The sequence below is a fragment of the Xiphophorus maculatus genome, chromosome 1, assembly GCF_002775205.1.
Source record: "Xiphophorus maculatus strain JP 163 A chromosome 1, X_maculatus-5.0-male, whole genome shotgun sequence".
NCBI lineage: Eukaryota > Metazoa > Chordata > Actinopteri > Cyprinodontiformes > Poeciliidae > Xiphophorus > Xiphophorus maculatus.
Window position 1 is genome coordinate 31,324,733 of NC_036443.1, and position 17,522 is coordinate 31,342,254.

Genomic DNA, 17,522 nt, shown 5'->3' on the forward strand with positions numbered 1-17,522 from the left:
TTTTCACCAGAACAATTTGGACGTCTTGATTTTATTGAAGCAACTTTTCATTCTGGATCTTTCTCCAGAAATAAATCTAAGCTGTTAATTGTTTAAATAAAATCACAATCGAGTTTTTCTGACTGGACGAAACGTTTCGACGCCTGAAGGTTGGACGTACGGAAATGATCAGGAAATTTAAAAACTCTTCACAAAAATAAAATTAAACAGAAATGAAAATAATTATAGATTTTCTTGTGGCAAAAAAGAAGGAAAAGTGACGACTGTCTGTCCATTAATAACTTATTTCTTTATGCAACAGTTTAAAGTTTTCAGGTTTAATAAATATCTTGAAAAAACTTTTTTTTTAAATCCGGAGGAAATCAGGATGAAAAAGGAAACATTTCAAACTTAGACGTGTTTCAGTTGCAGGACTTATTAGTGTTATTAATAACACTAATATTAATAACACTAATATTAATAACAATAATATTAATAACAATAATAATATATATTTTTTTATCGTCTCTGATGAACTGAAACATCTCAAACTTTATGGTTTAATAACCTGATGATAGTTTTCATGGTGTAAACTCGTGGACCGGCTCTGTGACAGCAGCGCCGATCTAGAACCATCCGGGTCGGTTCTGGTCCGTTTGACCCGTTTCTGCTTCATGTTTTCATCGTTTCTCTGATGTAAATTCAGAACACTTCCTGCTTCCTGTTTCCTGCTTCCTGCCGCTGAAAAAGTCCCTCCGCCTTCAGGCTGCTCGCTGCTTCCTGCTGCGGTTTGACCCGGTCCGACCAGCCGGTTCCTCTCTGTCTGGACCCGGTCAGAACCCAGAAATCTACGTTGTGAATTCATTCACAGGCAGAATGAACAGGAAACAGAAGCTGAGGTCCAGAGAGAAACCTGACAAGCAGAGCCCAGTTTAAGGTTCAGGATCACCAGAACCAGAACCAGAACCGGACTGCCTGTGTGTAAGGAGGTTCTGGATGAGCGGAGCAGCTGAAACCCAGAAGCAGCAGCAGAGCTGCAGCACAGGAAGTGAAAGTGAAAGTAAAAATTTGGACCATCAGACAGCAGGAGCATCACCATGGCAACAGGTGGGGGAGGGGGCGGCTGAGGGGCCGGCCGGTCCGATCAGACCGCTGGTCCACTGAGCCCACCTGAATCACAGCAGGCAGATAGCCATGGAAACGAGGGGGAAGCCTGCTGGACTGGTCAGAGCAGAGCGTCAGCAGCTTCAGAGGGAGTCCTGGGGTCAAAGGTCACGAAGGGGGGAGTATCCTGGGGGGCGGATCCTGGGGGGCGGATCCTGGGGGGCGGAGCAGGGTCTTAACAGATCTGGGTTTTCATTATAGTTCAGTTTCACTGTTTTTATTTACTTAATGAAAGTATTTTCTCAAGTTCAGTTTTTGTTACTGTTAGTTTAATGAACTATAAAACAAATAAAGTATTAAAATCATAAAAACATTTGTGTTTGATTTGTTAATTAACTTTAGTTAAATAGTTAGAACTGACAGGAGTCGGATGTCAGAGTCGTTAGTTTGGGCCGGATGATAAAAACTCATCATAAGCATTTCATACAAGTAGATATTGATAATTATTTATTAGTTATTTTAGCTTCACCGTTTTATCCAAGTTTTATTCCACAATGTTTTATTATTTTCAAGCAGTTATGAAGTGAAACCTGAAACTTAGCAAGTTAATGAGCAGGCTGTTGCTAGGCAACCAAAGCATGAGCGTTAGTTGATTCCACCCAGCTAGCTTAGCTTAGCTTAGCAGTGAGCGGCTGACGCCTTTCCTCTGCCTACATGTCCCAGAATGCCATGCGGTTCTGTGAATATTCTACCAGATGTATTATTTATTGATATTGATCACCTGTCTATTGTGATCAATATTGTTATTGGTTTAACCCTTTCATGCATAGTGGTCACTACAGTGGACAGCTTTCTAAAAGCCATTTTCTTGGGCTTCCTGTGGATTTTTATGTTATAAATGCACACAGACCACTGAAGTGGACACTAATGCATCATAAAATATACCATCAACTACTGGCCATCAGCTGCAAATGCAAGAAATTATTTTTGTTAAATACAATATGGCCGACAGACAAAAAAGCATGAGAACCGACCCGGTCCCTCCTTCTACTGTAGACGACTCTTGCAAGTAAAAAAAATATTGTGACATCAGATAAAGGAACAATACTACTGATGTATTTTTCAAATAACAACTTTGTATTTGGACAAAATTACAACTGATCACATAAAAATAAAAAAAAAATAAAAAAATTATTTTTACAAAAAAATTTTCCTACCTTTTTTATGCCTTAAGAAAAGAATTTTAAAAAATGGAAAAAAAATTCTGACACAAAGGATCATAATTCATGCATCAGAGGGTTATTTATGAGACTTTTGTTGGTTTGTAGTTTGTTTAAAAACTGTTTGTGTTTATTAATCATCTTCATGCGGTTTTATTCGGTCCATGTCGAGTTGTGTGTAAAATAAAACGTTTCCAGCTTTTTGCTGTTATTTTCAGCGCCTTGTTGTTGTTGACACTGAGGCAACGTGTCTTTTCTAACTGCTGTTGTCACGGTAACCATGCATTATGCTAATCGCTGCGTGCCACAGTGAGATGTGAATACGGCAGATCTCTTTCCAGACAATCAGAACCAACTGAAGTTATGATGTTTGGACCCAAGGAGGAACGATGTAGATCTAGAGACATAGATTCAGGTATTACAGCTAGAATCTAGAAATCATGCTGAACTCTGACCTGAACCTTCAGAGTCACATAAAGACCGTTATAAAGTCGGCCTTCTGTCACCTGAAGAACCTGAAAGATCTGCTGCTGCTGGTTCTGGTTCTGCTCTGCATCCAGAACCAGGACCAAACATGGAGGAGCAGCATTCAGCTTCTATGCTCCACAGATCTGGAACAAACTTCCAGAAAACTGAAAAACATCCGAAACAGTGAGCTCCTTTAAATCCAGACTGAAACCAGCTGCTTAGATTTTGATTCATAATAACTGGAACATTTGTGATGCTTATTATTATTAATTGTTATTATTAGTAATTATTATTAATTGTTATTAATTATTATTATTATTATTGTTTTTCATCCTGCCTTGTTGCTGCAGCGTTCTGCACTAAAGCCTCCACTCTGACTTTCCTCCATCTGATCCCAGAAAACCCAGAAAAAGTCGAGCAGAACCAACGAAGAAGACGACCTGCAGCTCGCCGTCAACCAGCTGGGCCTCCAGAACCTCAGCAGAACCAGAACCATCATCTGCCCAAAATAACAAACTAAGTGTTTTTTTTTTCTCTAAATCATCTTTTGGCAATAAACAACATTTACTTTACACAAAATATTCCAGTCAGTGTGAACTGAATGAAGCAGACTGGCTTCCTGGAATAAATGATGATGTCATTGATTAGAGTGAAGTCAGCTCTGCTGCTGCCGCCGTTTCCTCAGTGTGACATCATCACATGTGACGACCCAATCACCTGACCTCAGGTCTCTTCAGACCCAAACGCTTCATTCTCCAATATTGACCCAAATTAGCACCAAATATAAACAGAAAATACGAACAGAAAACGCAGAAAAACGTTCCATGCTGTATGAGCGCTGCTGCTACGCTACGGCTAAACGTAGCTTCCTAGCTCAACCTGAATCAGCTCTGGCTAATATTCCAGCGTCTGGATCCGTCTGAGGTTCTGATGTGAAACGTTCAGCGCCGAGTCAGAAACATGAAGATACATCGTTTGAAGAAGAGGAGGAGGAGGAGGAGGAGGAGGAGGAGGAGGAGGAGAAGGAGGAAGCTTCCAGTTTGAGCCACTGAGGCGCCTGAGAAACCAGATCCAGTCACTGCAGACCGAGTGTGTGTGTGTGTGTGTGTGTGTGTGTGTGTGTGTGTGTGTGTGTGTGTGTGTGTGTGTGTGTGTGTGTGTGTGTGTGAACAGCAGCTGAGTTAAACCCTCCAGAACCGTTGGCCCTCTGAGAACCGGCGCTGAAGGAAACAAACTGACCCAATTCCCCACAACCCGGCCAGAACCGCAGCCAGCCAGACCCAGCTGCCCTCCAACTGGACCTCCTGCCGAGTGCTAACAGCTAGCCGCTAGCCGGCGCTGACTCCTGGTTTTGGACCAGCGGGACTCTCACAGCAGCAGCAGGGGGCGCTCTGCTGGTTTCTACATCATGACTGAGTTTTTCTTTACTGTTTGACCGTCCATTAGACACACTTCTGCTAATCCGCTAAGCTAAATGTTAGCTAAGCACTATAGCGCTTTAGCTAACTCTGAAAACGTTTAGCACACTTAGCTTTTCCTGAATTAAATTTTTCTGCTAATTTATTCGGCTGTTAAATAAAATTCAACTGTATTAAACTTTTAGTTATTGACTGTTCAAAAATAGCCAGAGGTTTATATGGATGCTCTTATTTTGTAATGACTGTTTACGCAGCAGTTCCACTTCCTCTCTTTATGCTTTTTCTTTTTCACTTTAAATCAATAAATATACATGAATAAATGAAGAGAAATGCAGCAGATATATAAAACATAAACATAAACACAATATCTAAACACAGGAAAAATCTGGAAAAGTTCTCCTGGTTCTGAGCTCGACCCAAACTGGTTCAGGTGAGACTCCAGCAGCGTTTAACTGGTCTGGAAAACGAGCACAGCCCCAGATCTAAACCTTAAAGTCTGCCTCTGTGCTTGTGGTACCAGAACCATACTGGTTCTGGACCGGTTTAGTGTTCAGGTGCGTTACCTGCTCAGATCCAGATGAATCGCAGCTGAGGTCAGATCTGAAAACAGAAACAGATCAGCATTAGCGCCCCCTGCAGGCCGCATTCTCCTCACATCGACCAACAAACAGCTGCTGAGGTCATCAGGGTCAGACTGATGCATCATGGGAACTCACAGCAGCGTTAGCGCAGGTCCGTCCTCCAGAACCAAACTCGGTAATTATTCACATCTCTGCTTTAAAAGCAGATTCACATTCAAATGTATTAATTCCAAAGGGAAATTAAATATGAATTAAACTAGACGCACATTAATCTGGATCAGGTTATTTATTTTATTATAAATAACTTCTGATAGATTATTTATTTTATTATAAATAACTTCTGATAGATTATTTATTTTATTATAAATAACCTCTGGCAGGTTATTTATAATGAAAGTATTTGATGCCTCCACCATAAAGAGTATTTTCTCTAACTCTGGTTTTCTGCCTCTCGTTTGCTGCTGCTGCTGAATCTGAACAGATTATTTCTGTTCTTCTGTTTCGGTTTTATTTCAGGTTCGATGATGGTGACGTTTTGAACCAAGTTCCTGTTCGGATCATCCTCCAGGAGGAAGTAATCAGATTACTTTCAGCTGTTTCAGCAGAGGAAAAGCTGCTGGACTCCAGATCTGTTCGTTCAGAGGATTTGTGGAAGATTTCTTTGTTTTCAAACAGAAACAATCCGACGGATCCAAAGGCTTTTCTTGTGAAACGGTTTCTGAGGCCAACAGTGATTCTCAGGTTTTGTCTGCTGCTCTTCCTCTGAGCAGCAGGATGAAGAGGAGGAGGAGGAAGAGCAGAGCCTCAGGGAAGATTTAGTTTGTCCTCCACAGAAAACGGGACATTTGTCTTCTTTATTTATTTGTCTTCCTTCTTACAAACAGCTGCAGGCTGCGGCAGCAGAGGTCATCAGTTAGACTGTGAGCTGCGTCTCTCCGTCCTCCAGCTGCAGCAGCTCCAGCAGCAGAAGAAGCAGCTCCAACAGCAGCTGCAGCAGCAGAAGCAGCAGCTCCAGCAGCAGCTGCAGCAGTGCCGCCGCCGCCTCCCTCAGGCTGATGCTGCTCCTACCGACCGGCAGCAGGACGGACGGTGGAGGGAGGATCTGGAAACGCAGCTTAACAGGAAAAACTGAGAACTTTTCCACTAAAACGAACTAACTGGAACTATATCACGCTTTTTTAAAACTAAAACATACTGAAATTATAAATATAATATCCTTTGTTTTTGTGTTTATGAATCTTTTGATCTGATGTGAAACAGATTGTTTTAACATGATCAGTTTTATGTCGTAATTAACGGTGCCATTTGTAACGATAGTTTACAAAATGGCAACGGAAAAAGTTTGGAGAAAAATCCAGTCAGTTTGATAATAATAAAACATTTTTAAAAAATATATAATCTTCTGTTGAGTATTTATTAATCAGTCAATGTTTATCTAACCACAACACTGTGACCTTTCTGATTAACGTTTGCTATAATCTGATACAGAGCATCAAATGGTGACATTTATGTTATAGTTGCACAGATTCACTTTTAAAGTAAATTCATGATCAAAAACATTAATAAACTACAAAAACTACTTCTATAGCTAATAAAAACTAACCAGAAGCTAAAGAATATTAGCTAATAAAAACAAGCAAACGCTAAAAACTACAATTATCTGAATTAAACAAATTAATTAAAATAGTTTGTCTACTCATTATAGTTTAGTTATATACTGTAACTCCATGGATTATAACATCAGTCCAGACGACATTCGCTGTGAATTTATAAAAATAAACCGAATACTTTCGGAAACAACTGGATCAGTTTCATAAGAATAAAATAATGGAGAGAAATGGATTATAAATGTGTAAAGAGGAGAGATGATCCGCTTCCCTCAGTGGGAGCAAACGGAGCGGCGGCCGCTGGTTCCTCTGCCGCCTGCGGCGCAGCATCATCCTTCCCACTCACACAGAAATAGCCTGATGGAGAGCAGCAGCTCAGCTGGGACCTCTGGGACGTTTACACTGCGCTCAGGCGGCGGAGCTAACGCTAACGCTAACATAGATGCTGCAGAGACTCACAGCTGATGGACACCAACACTCAGAACCTCCATCAGGACCATCAGAACCTCCATCAGAACCATATGAACCTCCATCAGGACCACCAGAACCTCCATCAGGACCATCAGAACCTCCATCAGAACCACACTACAGGAATGTTTTTGATAAAACATGAAGACATGATAAAAAGATGAAAACAGATTATTTTACTTGATGCCGTCCCTTTAAAACACCAAGCAGCCAATCAGGAAGCTTCCTGTAATTGACTCAGTTCAGGTCCGTCTTTGTGGCTGGATGTTTCTGCTCTTAGCAGTAGAACAAAGTGCAGATCAGGTCCAGTTTCAGTCCTGACAGCAGGGAACCGTCTCTTCCAGACCAACACCTGTGCCTCCGCCTGATTGGCTGCCAGAGAGCAGTGGGAGGGGCGTAAGCACAGACGGCGGTGGAGCAGGAAGTCCCAGCGGAGCGGTGTGGCATCAGTAGCTCAGCTTTCAGCTCCTTTCTGCAGCGTCACGCCTCGACTGGAAACGGGTCAAAGCTTGTTTCTGCAGCACGCTGAAATCAAAACCACAAACAAAACCAACAACACAAACTGACCTTTGACCTCCAACCAGCTGCTAACTAAACACAGCTAGCTCAGGAACCAGGTGACCCCTGGGGTAACAGAACCAGAGGAGGGTAGGAACCAACACAGAGAAGGGCAGTTCATCAGGAAACTGACTGTTCCCTCGTGATGGTCCGGTCGACCTGGTTCTACTGGAACCAGAACTCCATCATCTGCTCCACCTCCAGCTGCTGTGGTTCTGACCCAAACCAACCTGTTCCCCTCCTGGCCTGTGGGGGCGCTGCACCAAGAACCACTGAAGGAAACGACACAAAAACCTCTGAAGACACTGAGAGCAACTTCCTTCTTCACCAGATGGAAACAAGATGGAGGCGTCAGATTTTAGTGTTGGAGGATTTCTCTTTAGTCTTTGGCTGAAGACCAGGAGCCATTTCTGCTGCTAGCGCTAGGCTAGCATGCTAGCATTGGCTGGATTTACCCAGAATGCCCTGCGCTGTAGTCTACTTCCTGCTTTTGGAGCGGTCTCTGGTCTGCTTGGTGTTCACATTCAAACTAAACCCAGAGGTCAAAGGTCGATTAGTGTTCACACCTCAATAACCGGACCGGACTTTGACTAGGCAGGCGGCCTGGAGTCGCGTTAGTGGGCTGAATGCTGCCTTCAAGGTTCAGGAACAAAAAAACTATTTTTCTTCTGTTTCTTTCCTTCAGATTTTTAGTCATTAGTTGTGGAAATGATTTTTATGTTTCCAGTTTGACTAGAAAAAGTTCATCCAGAGTTTGTGCAGAAGGTTCCCTAAAGTTCCCCGACCTGCTAGAGGATCCAGGACAGAAATCCTGCAGGACGAGTTCAGAGTGTCCGCTCTGGACCGGTGTCGAGCATCAACTCAATAAAGTTTCTAAATGTCTGAGTTCAGAGTTTTTAATCAAAAAATTTATTTTATACACATTGAATCCTTCGTCATTATTGGGGGGTGATGAAGAGGAGCAGAGGTGGTGATGAAGATCTGCCCGACTCGGAGCTCGGATGACAGAATCTAATGAAGCTTCAGGTGGTTCAATGTTCTGTGTCGACCCGTGCGACCCGGCTTTGCTTCTAATAAAACCCAAACAGAACAAACACACTCACACACACACACCTGCCCACACACACACACACACACACACACAGTAATTCGTCTCACGTCGCCTGAATCCCCGGAGTGAGAAAACGATGGAGGCACATTTACCATCTGTAATCAAAAGAACTTCATGCTGGACTCGCCCTCCTCTCTTTCTCTCTCTCTTCAATTTCCTCCTTCTGCTGCGAAGCCTGAGCAGCATACTGATGCTGGGATTACACACACACACACACGCCCACACACACACACCGGCGGACTGAAGTAATGACTTTCTGCCTCGGCTCCCGATTCGCTCAGAGCTGCCAGTTCCAACTGGGTTTGTGGAAAAGAAACAGAAAGAGCAAAAGGCTCCGGGGAGAGGCGATGCAGCGCCTCCAATTAGCCGGGATGGTGGTCCAAACGGGGGGCCGGGGGCCGGAGGGGGGCAGCTGGATAACGAGGCCGGGCCGTGGAGGTTCTCACCTGGACCTGACCTCCAGACGGACTCGGTTCTGAATCGACCCGGCTCTGAAAAGGTCGGGAATGTTTCTAAAGCTGATTATTAGAGCTCAAGTTCCTAATAAACAAACAATTAATGGAAATAAAAATACATTTATTGTTAAAACAACACAGAGAAACCAGCTGCAGGTCCACTTTTACCGGTTCTGATTTCTGCCTACAAAAAGACAAAAATTTGTTGTAAAGAAAATATTGTATAAACTAGAAATCTATGATATCTGATGGATCTCTGTTAACTCAAAATCACATTTTTATTTTATTTTAAACTTAGACTTAGACTGACTTTTATTGTCATTTTACATTTTATTAGGAAACTTTTCTTCTTTATCCAGAAATTATCAAAGTTTTCCAGTGACAGTTTTGAGTTGGAAGTCAAGTTATGTTCTGTTATATATATAAATAATATATAAATTATATTATTATATATAATATAATTTAGCTCAACAAATTACCTTTATATGAAGTCACAAGGCTTATTGAAAATCGCTCAAATTAATATACATTTTATGTATTTTTTGCTCATGTTTCTAAATGTTTTACAGTGTTTATTTGATTTTCAGGATTCATTTTGTCTTTTCTCTTCATTCTGCTGCAGAAATGAGCAAATTTCTGCTGCTGATGGAAAAAATAAGGAAACATTCTGCAAAGTTGTTACCAGAAGCCAAAGTATTCCCATTCCAACCAGTGGTTTCCATGGATATTTGCACTGGTTTTCCCCAGCAGACTAAAGGTCAGGAAATGACAAATGAGTTTCAGTCGCCCAAAGTTTGCTTGGAAAACTTTGTTTCAAAGTAAAATTTTAAACAAAGTAAGAAACAAAGTAAATGGGAGAAACAACATGAAGCAGCAGGAACATGGCGGCGCGTGGGCGGACTGACAGGAAGCATCAGTCGGACCGCTGAAGGACTCGGATCAGAACCAAACGAGTCCAACTCCAGTTTCTACTTCGTATCGACGGATGCTGCACCGACGCCTCCAGACACACCAGGAGGCGCCAGCAGGTCACCGGGGGTGACGTGGGAGGAGGAGGAGGAGGAGGAAGAGGAGCAGCAGGTCAGACTCTCTTCCTCTCCTCTCTCTTTTCTCCAGCAGCTCAGGTGAAGATTCATCCATTTCTGTTTCAGATTGGAGGCTGAAGCTCCGTCTGAAACATTTAATCCAGACTCATTTTAATATTTTAGCCACTTTCTTTCTCCAAACACTGATTGGCTGCCTGAAGCAGCAATATGATTGGTCAACAATAAATTTCAGCCGATTATTCATCAAGTGGGGCTTTTTAAACAAAGCAGAAACCTTCCTAAGGAGAGAAACTAACAGGAAAATATCCTAATAATAGTTTAAACAGAGGAACTGCTGAAGGATAAAAACTCAGGATGAACCAAATGATTCACAAACTGGCAGTAAAAACTGTAAAAATGAGTCTAAACTAAAATTCACAGAAAAATAACTGATAAACTGAACACAGGGAGCAAACTGTATGGAAAACCTGCAGCACCAACAGTAGAGACCCAGAAATAATCCAAATACAAACAACTGGTTTTAAAAGCACATCATACCAACGATCCAACCAGAGACCAACCTGGAGAAAAACCAGCAGATGTTCTGGACGACCATCACTCAATTTGTGTAGATACTCATCATGCTAATGCTAACGTCAGAGTTAGCTTGCTCAGCCGCCTCCTCTTCATGTCATGTTTTGAAATTTGCAGTTTTGATCTAATGGATAGAAACTGCTCAGACTGTCTCTCTGAGTTCATCTTGTAGTGATCGATGGATCCGAACATTTTCTGAGGCCGAGGAACGGCATTGGGTTGGACTGACTGCACTAAAACGCTGGGGGAAGATGTTGCTGTTCAGTACGACGTGGGGGAATATTGTTTGAGTACGATTCTGGGGTACAACGTTGGGTAGAACCCGAGCTGGGTACGATCTAAATGTTGGGTACGATGTCGCAGAAAGTTGTTCAGGTTTGATGTTGGGTACAACAATGGGTTTAATGTTGGGTCCATCGTGAGGTACAACGTTAGGAAAGACGTTGTACCTCACGATGTTTAGGTCTGATGTTGCGTACGACGTTGGAGGAAGACGTTGGGTAGGATGTTGGGGAACTTTGCTCGGGTATAAAGTTGGGTCCATCGGTAGGAACAACGCTGGGTATGATGATCTAAAGCTGAACAGATTTGTGGAATAGAGAAGTATGATGGAGTATGGAGTCAGGGTGGAGGAATAAAGTTTAGGTTCAAAGTATAAGGTTGGTGTATAATTGATGTTTGGCATCAGAGTTCAAGGTCAGATCATGAGGGAATGAGTTTGAGGTAAAATGTTGCACAAAGTGAGAGCATGATGATCTTACTGGGGTATGATGAAGGTGTGTAATGCTCAGGCTGGATGCTTTTTCTGGTCTACTTGTTAAATTCCTCAGAGACGATCATTTATTTGGGTCTAACAGCTCATGATGATATTTATCCTTCAGTTTATGGGGCCGTTCCTCGGAGAGATGAAGAAGCTAACACAGCTACCCAGGGAATTATTTTGGGATGCTGTCTGTCTGTCTGACCACCAACAGGTTCCCCCCCCTCCGGAGTCACAGAAATCGTCCGTGACCTTCATCTGCCGCTCATTTTCCTGCCTCCTGCTGCTCCTCTTCACCTTGTTGTGTCAGAGTGGATCACTCTCCTCCGGCTAATGGATCCACAGGAACACAGCGACCTGATCTGCAGCTCTCCCAGAGACGCCGCTGCAGAGTTTAACTCGCTGCCGTCGCAGTGTGGGTTTACGGCTGCTGCGGCATCGTGAGATGATGATGCACCCGCTGCTCTTCATCACCCAACACTCAGAGATCAGAGCCGTGAAACAGAAGAGATGTTCCTCAAACACACTCAGAGATTTCAGTACAACGTTTCCACCGACACGCTCAAACTTTCATCTCAGCCACGAACGAAGCACAAAGTTCAGATTTACCTGCTCGCTATTGTCTTGTTACAGTAAAACTCTTTCAGAAGTCAGTCGGGGTTTTTATTATATTAATCAGCTCTTCCTTTTGATGTCTGGTAAAATATATTTCATTCTCATCTTTCTGATCTGTAGATCAGATTCCCTTCCAGTTTCTGGACTGCAGCACTGAGCTCCATTCACACTTCATGTACTTATCTTAAAACTACTGTTTGCTTTCAGTTAAAACAAAGTGTGTATTCATTTGCATTTCCTGTGATCAGGAGTGAAAAATGCCATTCAGAAATGATGGTCAAGAACGACGGTCAGCAGAAATCCTGTTTGCTTGGCCGGTGAAAAACGCGAGACCTCACCGCCGTGCAACGACCTGAGGCAGGAAAACCTGAGCATCTGACCTCCGTAGCAAACAACACAACAAAAGAAACTTTGTCTCTTCTGCATATTCAATGAACGTTCACAAGAAGCAGCTAGAAATCTCACTGACGTCCAAACAGTTCCTCAAGCAAATATGGACAAAATTACTGTTTGGTTTAACATTTATGAAAACATATTTTGCAGCATTTAAGAAATTTCTTCATAGCTTACAGACTGGCATCACGTTAACTTTATACCTGCACCCCGTAGTTTTAGCTTGGTTCACCTCAGTTCTCAGTGTTCAGTGAGAACTAGTTCATTTAGTTCATTCAGTCGTTCATCATGTCAACAATGAAGTCCAGATTTGCTGCTAGACGGTCTGAAAAGTCCATAAATTAAGCATAAAACGTCACTAAGCTAACAACACTCTAACCAAACCCATGGCAACGCCCACACACTTAGCCCCGCCCCTCAGCACCTGCTGGCTCCGCCCACTTTGGTGAAGTTTTCCAGGATTCGTTTCGGGTGGAGCTTTGCTCTCTGAGGACGATTAGCTTCAGTTTGATGATTTGAACTCTGATGTTTGGGAGGCTTTTAAAAAGCTTCATAAATCTCTACTCAGCAGCACTGAAGTACTGATGGACGGCTCAACCTCCTGTTAGCTGTTAGCCGCTTAAATGCTGGCAACTCACCAACATGGCTAACCCCACCAACTCAAAACCAATCAACAACTGGGTCCCGAGTGCGAATTCAGGCAGGTAGCTAGCGGCTAATGTAGCTAATAATGAAACCAGTGAATGCTAACACACAGTTCAGACAGAACCATCAGAACCAACCAGGCTGAGTCTCATTCATGTGGAAACCTGGCGTCAAACTACAGATCTGGACTTTAACTGGGTTTACAAACCGCTTCATGAAGAATTTACTCCCTTTAAAAAACTGAACCTCAGCATTTTTCCTCCTCCTCTTCCTCCTCTGAAGGTCGGCCGGTCCAAGCAGCAGTCTATAACGATTAGCAATTTCATCAATTCTGCCTCAGTAAGACAGAGGGGGGGGGTTCCTAATGCGAGCGAAGGAGCCGAGCGAGGTCCAATCAGAGGCGTTTAAAGATAAACCCAACGCCGGCGAACCGACCTTCGGCCAAATGAAGCCAAGTGAGAAGGACAATTAAGGCGGCAGAGATTTATGAGCTGATTTATGGGCGGCTGGTGAGAAACAGAAACACTGCAGCCACAGTTAGCGTGTCAGCGCCCCCTCAAGGCTGCAGAGGTTACTGCAGTCCAGACGAGAATCAAGTCGGTCACAAAATCCGCTGGAGGACAAAAAACAAAACATTGAGTCTGGACCGGGTTGAGACCTGCAACACATGCAGACCACGTCAACACCTGGACCTAACTGCTAGCAGCTAACTGTTAGCTGCTATCTGCAGGAGGAGGTTCTGCGCTGTTGGACCTGGAAGGATGAACTTCTGAATCATGACCCACAGGCGAGAAAAAACACCTGAGCATGCAGCAGGTTTCTGCAACACGTCCTGAGCGCGCTCATCATTTCCTGCCTGCTAACCAGAAAACATCATTTCCTGTCTGCGGACTTCTTTGATTGTGAGAAACAACAAAACTAGCTGAGCTTCAGAAGAGTCAGAAATGAGACAAACCTGGTGATTAAATATCTGATTCTTTAAATAGAAACTCATGAAAATGTTTATCAGCGTATTTTCAGGAAATTTATCAGATTTCTTTGCTGAACTTCTCCCTCCACATGCAGAAGTTTCTCCTTCATGTCTTCAACCGCAGAATGATGTGAGAATAAATATGAAGAGTGAGAAACGGCGAGTTAAAAATAATCCAGGCTGTAATCCGGCGCTGCGTCGCTTCAGCTCAACAGGCTGATGGTTTGACTCCACATATTAAAATTAAAAACAGAATAAAACTAATTTAACAATAACTAAATAGAAAATGAAATCAGAATAAATCAACTTTGTGACGAATCTTCCTGTCGGCTCAGTTTGGTCCAAACAGACTGAAGGTTAAATAAAGTTTAAATCCATCGGAGGTCATGACCTCTGATGCAACAGAGACAATCAAACACGGGGTCAAAAGGTCAAAGGACGGCAGCCTTCATCATCATCACACTCCTTCCTGCAGCTGCTTCCGTTTTTATTTCACGTTGGACCGAAGTCAGAAACCGAACGTCTGCAGAGGCTCAACTCTGACCCGATCGATACCCGGCGGATCAATAATCACCGCGCCTGATTCCACAGCCATGAAGCAACGGTGTGTGTGTGTTTGGATTCAGCTCAACCCTGCAGGTTCTGATCCAACTCTCAGTTCTCCTCAGGATATAAACAGAACCTGCCCTCAGCGGTCCGATCGGCCGGTCCAGAAAAACACCGACGGAGTCCAGAGGGTCTGCAGAACGACTCGAGTTCAACCCGAGTTTCAACCATTTGAATCAAACCTATCAGGAGCCGAGAGCCGGACCGGGCCGGACCAGGCCGGGCTGGACCGAGCTGGACCGGGCCGGGCTTCCTGCTCTGCAGGTTGAGATTTATTACCAGAGTTACGCAGCCAAACGTCCTGCTGCTAAACATAAAAATAGGAGCTAGTGGAGGAGCTAAAGATTAGGGTGATGGTACGGAGGCCTTCCAGCCTCTCAGAGAGTAATCACCAGAGGAAACATTCACATAAATAAAATATGTTTTTATTGGTTATTAACCAGACCAGAAATATGTTTTATCATCTAATGTTCAATAGAATGTAAATAAAAACAGATAACTTATGTTTAATGCGCCTTTATGTTGTTTTTTTCTGGGGATGCACCGATGTGAAAATCTGGGCCGATATCAATATCCGACTTTAATGCTGCCGTCTGGGCCAATAACTGATATTTACTGATATTATAAGTTTTTCTCTAATGTTTTCACACCTTTGGAAAGAAACAAACGGCAACAAGATGGAAACAAATACTGGTTGTGAATTTCAGCCTGGTTTTATTTACTGGAGCGATAGGGCTGCACAGTGGCGCAGTTGGTAGCACTGTTGCCTTGCAGCAAGAAGGTCCTGGGTTCGATTCCCGGCCAGGGTCTTTCTGCTTGTTTGCATGTTCTCCCTGTGCATGCGTGGGTCCTGTGCATGCGTGGGTTCTCTCCGGGTACTCCGGCTTCCTCCCACAGTCCAAAAACATGACTGTTAGGTTAATTGGTCTCTCTAAATTCTCCCTAGGGGTGTGTGTGTGTGAATGGTTGTTTGTCCTGTATGTCTTTGTGTTGCCCTGCGACAGACTGGCGACCTGTCCAGGGTGACCCCGCCTCCCGCCTGGAACGTAGCTGGAGATAGGCACCAACAACCCTCCCGACCCCATTAGGGACAAGGGTGAACAGAAAATGGATGGATGGATGGATTCTGGATTAAAAGTGACCGATATCGGCTGATACCGATATTAGTGCCGATATATCGTGGATCATTATTTTCCACTTTGAGTCAAATTTATTTGTACAGAAAATTTCAGAAACACATCAGCTGAAATAAAATTGATGTTTTATTTCAACTTTTCAACTAAATGAAAAGTTTTAATCCAGATTAAATCTTAGATGTTCCTGTTAATCTAAAGCAGCTTCAGACCGACGGCTTTCAGTCGGAGTTTCGCCTCATTTTCAGGTTTCTGGACATTTGAGGTTCAGAGAAGCTGAATGCTGCTTCTCCATGTCTGGTTCTGATGCAGACCGGAACCAGAACCAGAACCAGAACCAGAAGGTTGGTTCAACAGCAGCAGATCTTTCATGTATTTTGTTGCTGAACTGTTCAGTGATTTATAAACTAACAGAAGTATTTTAAAATCTGTTCTCTCTTTCATTTCCTATAAAAAAATGTAATAATGTTGAATCTACATATGTAAGAGATACAATAACAATAATAACAATAATAATAACAATAATAATAAGGTGGTGGCTACAGCAGCTTTTTCTGATGTGATCATGATAATTTATCATAAACAAGGATTTTTTTCCTCCAGTTTTCTCTATTAGACGTTTATAATATTGAACTGAAATAAAACTGGTTTTTGTTTCTGATTATTTTGGATTTGAAGCTGGGTGGATTTGGAGCTGGGTGGATTTGGAGCTGGGTGGATTTGGAGCTGGGTGGATTTCATGTCACTCTGATCTGCTGGTCGGATCTAAACACCACCAGAGAAAAACAATCCAGAGTTTGAACCGTTTGATGTGTAATTAAATATTCAATCCTTAGCATGACAATAAAGTCTGACAGGAATCTGACAGGAAGTGAATCCTGTCAGATTCAAACTCAGGAGCAACAGATCATAAATCAATGATCAATTCGTATTTAAACCAAACAGCTGCTTTCTCTTCAAGAGGCCCTCTGTGCCATCACCCTAATCTTCATCTCCCTCCAGAGTCTTCATCATGCCATCATTTCCAGCCATTGTGAGGTATGAATACTTTTGAACCTTAGATGAACGTTTGCAGCTCAGAGTTTCAGTTTAAACCGCAGCAGAGGAAGATTTTCCTCTCCGTCCTTCATCGGGGAAACCGCTTCGTTTCTCACACCTTCAGTTTGTTTGGTCTGATGGTGGTTCTGGTGATGGTTCTGATGGCGGTTCTGTGTGTTAATGATCCCTGACAGCCCTGGTCTGCAGGAGGACCGGCGTCTCCTCTGTTCCTCCTGCAGTCCGTCAGCTGACGCTCCGCAGCAGGAAGCAACAAACGCAGCAACAACTGAAAGCAGCAAAGTGGAGAAACGAGGAGAAACTCACCTCCTGCAGCGTAGTGCTCCTCCTCTGCTCCTCCTTCTCTGCTCCTCCTCCTCTGCTCCTCCTCCTCTGCTCCTCCTTCTCTGCTCCTCCTTCTCTGCTCCTCCTCCTCTGCTCCTCCTCCTCTGCTCCTCCTCCTCTGCTCCTCCTTCTCTGCTCCTCCTCCTCTGCTCCTCCTCCTCTGCTCCTCCTCCTCTGCTCCTCCTTCTCTGCTCCTCCTCCTCTGCTCCTCCTCCTCTACTCCTCCGGGGTTCAGCAGGTGTTTTCCTCTCTGACCGAACCGGCAGGAGGAGGAAGATGAAGATCAGACTGTGTAACTGTTGCTTCCATCTACGGATCCACTAGAACTTCTGCTCATGTTTTCCTGCTGAGGAGCAGCAGGAGGAAGTTTTCCTCAGTTTGGACTTTCCCACACCTCCTACCTCCCTCCCTCCTCTTCCTCTCAGTGTAGCG

The 17,522-nt window shown here is 43.5% G+C and overlaps 1 protein-coding gene across 3 annotated transcripts in view; it reads right to left on the bottom strand.

Moving 5' to 3' along the window:
* The window catches only part of LOC102227959 (extracellular sulfatase Sulf-2-like), a 42,301-nt gene extending 25,188 nt beyond the window's left edge, over window positions 1-17,113 (bottom strand). For all 3 annotated transcript variants that reach the window (XM_023334722.1, XM_023334723.1, XM_023334714.1), the window contains exons 1-2: window positions 17,073-17,113; window positions 4,753-4,789 (exon numbers count right to left, since the gene is read on the bottom strand). The gene's annotated coding sequence lies outside the window, so the exon portion shown is untranslated. The remainder of the gene's footprint in view (window positions 1-4,752; window positions 4,790-17,072) is intronic.
* Window positions 17,114-17,522: the final 409 nt, after the last annotated feature.